This window comes from Setaria italica, chromosome I (genome assembly GCF_000263155.2).
Source record: "Setaria italica strain Yugu1 chromosome I, Setaria_italica_v2.0, whole genome shotgun sequence".
Lineage (NCBI taxonomy): Eukaryota > Viridiplantae > Streptophyta > Magnoliopsida > Poales > Poaceae > Setaria > Setaria italica.
Genome location: NC_028450.1, coordinates 14,323,143 through 14,327,769, shown reverse-complemented (window position 1 = coordinate 14,327,769; position 4,627 = coordinate 14,323,143). Strand labels below are relative to the sequence as shown.

The 4,627-nt window shown below is 39.6% G+C and overlaps 1 long non-coding RNA gene across 1 annotated transcript; it reads right to left on the bottom strand.

The window, feature by feature from the left end:
* Window positions 1–2,645: 2,645 nt before the first annotated feature.
* On the bottom strand, window positions 2,646–4,386 carry LOC111256119. The gene is made up of 3 exons (XR_002676174.1): window positions 4,264–4,386; window positions 2,893–3,029; window positions 2,646–2,787 (listed from the first exon to the last, which is right to left on the bottom strand). It is a non-coding gene; the product is annotated as an uncharacterized LOC111256119 (long non-coding RNA).
* Window positions 4,387–4,627: the final 241 nt, after the last annotated feature.

Here is a 4,627-nt window from a genome sequence, read left to right as displayed (position 1 = left end):
AAGGGATAAAGTGAATAGATGAGCGGAGTAAAATGAATTTTTTCCTTCGAAGTATACTCTCGTTCCGTGAACCAAGTATGACGTATGCATTCATTCATACTTATTTCTGGATTATGTACTTATACGTGTTAAAATAGACCTTCTGATGTACTCCCTCTTTTCGAATTTGATTTTTTTGTTATGCACCTAGATATAAATTAAGTCTACATACATAATAAAATCTATGTATTTAGAAAAGTCAAAATAAACTATAATTTGGAACGGAACAGTATGTCATACTCCTCTTAAACAAAAATATGTATGTACTGATACTCAACTTAGATGTGTATGTATGCATACTTCTCCGGATAGATGCGTATGTACTCATACTCAGATCAACTCAGACATGTAAGTATGCATACTTCTGTAAACAAGTATGTAGTCATACTCTACTAAAAAATGTACGAATTTAATACTAGAAGCAAACAAGAGAAGATCAGATAACTTTTTTGATCGCAGCAGACACTAGCTGCATGTAACACTGAATGCGTTTAGCGTATGCATTACCTTGATCTAGGCATCATCAAGCCATTCACGTTGGCATTAGATGCATTCATAAGCATAGTATATAGCCAAATAGATTTCACAAGTACTCCGTAGACGATACCGTACTGTAGCAGGGTAACTCTTAACTTATCCATGGTAGAAACCCACAGTTTGAGTAGCTTGATGTCCACGGTTACATCACCTAGTACCAAAGATATATTATAATAAATTGTATATTAGTACCGCACAACTGACCTAATCTCAGCTAAGGCTGGATTGCTGCTAATGTGTTCCTGACGTATGACATGGTAGGTCTCAGTCGGATCATCCTGAACGCAACGGACGCCTATATGAATGCATCTTTCTACTTCCCCTCTGGGAGCATCCCCCATTCTTTGATCCTTCAGCTGATCAGCCGTTCCTTGAGTCCAATGTTGTCGAACCTTCACCAAACATAACAAATAACTTAAGGTTAGCATTGGAAAAAAATAGCCACAATTGTGTAGAAATGAAACTTGGCATATCAGTTCTAAAATGTACAACATGCCATTCTTGCGGAGTCTGCTACGTCTAGGTAGTTTCTTTATGTTCTGCTTCCTTCATTTTTTTTGCATGTCGTATTTTGTTTTTGCAAATCGTCAAAAAGATGTCATGTTTGTGTCTGCATGCACGGTACGGTGCGCCCCTGTTGCGCAGAGATTTTAATCTGGCATAGTGGCATGCTTGGTGCAGTAGTACTAGCTACTGCAGGGCTGAGACTTCAATCAGCATGCACGGTGTACTAGCTACTGCAGGGCCTACTTACTTGCATGCGGGGGAGAATGATGCAGGATTAAGGCCTTCTTTAGGGCCTGTTTAGTTGCCCTCTTTTTCTCAACTTTAGCACTATGAAAAAAGAAGATTCCCCATCACATCAAACTTGCGGTACATGCGTGGAGTACTAAATGTAGACGAAATCAAAAACTAATTGCACAGTTTTGTTGTACTTTGCGAGACGAATCTTTTGAGCCTAATTAGTCAATATTTAGATAATAATTCACAAATACAAACGAAATGCTACAATTGCGCATTTATAACAAAATGCAAACTTTGCCACTCCCAATTTGGGAACTAAACAAGGCCTTAGTTACCCCAAAATTCCAACTTTGGCACTATGCAAAAAGAATATTCCCATCATATCAAATTTACGGTACATGCATGGAGTATTAAATGTAGATGAAATCAAAAACTAATTGCACAGTTTGGTTGTACTTTGCGAGACGAATCTTTTAAGCCTAATTAGTCAATATTTGGACAATAATTCACAAATACAAACGAAACGCTACAGTGTGCTACAGTGCTGGTGTAGTGATTTTGGTTGTCCAAAATCGGGCAACGAAACAGGCCCTAACTCATGGAAAGAAGAGTACGGGTCTGTGTGTACCAAAGGAGAATGTGACATCTAAAGAAAAACGGAGGGAGTATTATTGCAGTTACAGTTTGATAAAGAGGAACAACAATTTACTTACATATCTGGGGAGATCATCAGTATCTTCTCTGCAAAACGATGCAGCCTTGCAGCCTGTTACTATCTCCAGAAGTACTACGCCAAAACTGTACACATCGGACTGCATTGAGTACTTGCCATATAACAGTTCAGGAGCGCTGTATCCACTGCTTAACATTCATTAATCTGTAAGCAAGTTTCAGTAATCGATTCTGCTCAGCATAATTCACAAGAAAACTAGAATTGAGAAACAAAGGTAAGATCAATGGTGAAAAAATGAACTCACGGTGTTCTCCTGAAGTTCTCAGCCTTCCCTTCAGATTCACCCTGATCAAGCAGAGTTGCAAGACCAAAGCCCGATAATTTGGGGATGAAGCCCCCACTAAGAAGGATGTTGCTGGGGTCTACATCACGATGAACGATTCTGCAATGTTCATGTAGGTATAACAATCCTTCACAAATCCCTTGCATAATTCGAAAACGTGAAGGCCAGTCGGGTACTCCACTCCTCTCATGTTCAACTGCACACATCAGATTCAAGTCTGCTAATATCATCATCTATCTTATACAAATAACTCTAGTCACATATAAGAAATACATACCAAAAAGGACTGTATCAAGGCTACCAGCAGACATATATTCATAGCATATGACCTTGTCGTTACTCCCTATGCAAGATCCCAGCATCCTTATGATGTTTGGGTGGTCAAGCCTTGCAAGCATTTTCACCTCATTTTTTAGTTCCTCAAGTCCTCCTGCTGTGTTTAGTCTTTTGGCTGCCAAATCACCAAAATTTGGTAGTGTTCCCTAAACAATATCATCAAAGAGACAAAGTCTTCCTATGGATGAAGTAGATTCATAACGAAAAGGAAACTACATACCTTGTAGACTGTTCTATATCGGGAAGAAACAATGCTATTTTCTTCAGCAAAATTGTCGGTGGCAACTCTAATAGCATCCAGGTCTAAATTCTTCTCAAGGGGCGCCGTAAGCTTCAGCTCAGGTACTTTCTCATGTTCTGTTCCAAACACTTCTGCTTTTACAATATTTTCATGGAAGCAATTATATTACTTCCAAAATTAATGAATAACAAATATGGAAGAAATTCACTTTTGGCCCTTGAACTTTCACCAAACTTTAATCTTCAACCTCATACCACAAGGATAACATTGATCTCTCGACTTGGAAGCATACATTATGTTTTTAAACGCTAGCACATACCACTCAGGCTTCACGTAATATTGTGCTGGTTTTGCACCATGTCACAACAGGCGGTGACCAGGCCCGGCCCTGGGGGGTCGAGCTGTGCGGCCGATCTGGGCCCAAAAACAGAGGAGCCCATCCTCATGTAGGCATGTACAGGGAATAGGTAGTGCTGCTGGCCTGCATGCAGGAGGTTATGGCTGCTTACGTAGTTCACTTGGGCCAGACCCATAGGACGAGCACAAGCAGCGGAAATTCTGAACGAGCGACTATTCACATGCCTTCCGCAGCTCCGTCAAAACACCGTCGGCCGACTCCTTGTCTCCTGTCTCCTCGACTCCTCGTCCGCTTTATGCCTGCCTGTCTGCATGCGTGATCCGATCTCCGATCTCCAGACTCCAGAGACTCGCCTCCGACGCCGAAAAACGCTAGAGGCTAGAGCCAAAGGTGAAAAGGTAACAGATACTTGCCCCCTCCATTGATCTTCACAGTTCAAAATTCATCTTTATTGTAACTTGTAATTTACTTATTTGATTAAGTCCATCCAATATGTCCGTACATTTGTAAATTACTAATTGCTTTGTTAAAAATTTCAGTGCCCTTGTGTCATCTAGCAAGCATGCATTAAGCAGTGAGAAAAGAAAAAGGTAGAAACGCGCGCGTAGATGATTTGATAGAATCACAAAATGGATCCATTGATAATTTTTTTTAAGAGTAGTAGAACTGTTCCAAGAAACCCAGATGAGTTGACCCTTCTTTTAATTTCGATCCGGGCCACAGAAGTATCAGGACTGGCCTGGGTGTGAGGTGACATGACATGAATAGGTGACACCACTAGCTGGCTGATGTAACGGAAATTCCGGCAAATCTAGAGCTGAATTTTCTCAAGGAGGGTCAAATGTTCAGTTTTAATATATCATGGACCTACTGCTGTCCGATTTTGGTGTTTATTGCTGAAAATCACACTTTGTGGTGATAGTTCAAGGGCCAAAAATGAACTCCTTTGAATTAATAATTACTAAAGAACATGCAATAAATTCAATACTTACCATGTGCTAGTGGTAAATGTTTTTGCTGGCTTCGATAGTAACAAAAACCTAGTAATGCAGAAATCACCAGCACCAACCCAATGACAGAAACAGAAACAATGATAGCAATGTTTCTATCTATACAACAAACAAATGATCAATATTTAGTAATGAGGATAACGGAACAGTTGAAAAGAAATTAACTGCTTTGGAAAATGTTTTGTGTCCGATGTTTTTATTGAAGGATTGTCCAGAAAAATGTTTACAGGAGAAAACTAATCACTTCTTTCGTTTGAGGTATATGTTTTAGCATATTTCAATACTGAGACCAATTGGTCTGAAACAACATTTGCAACCCATAAAAATGAAATATAATAAATTCAAA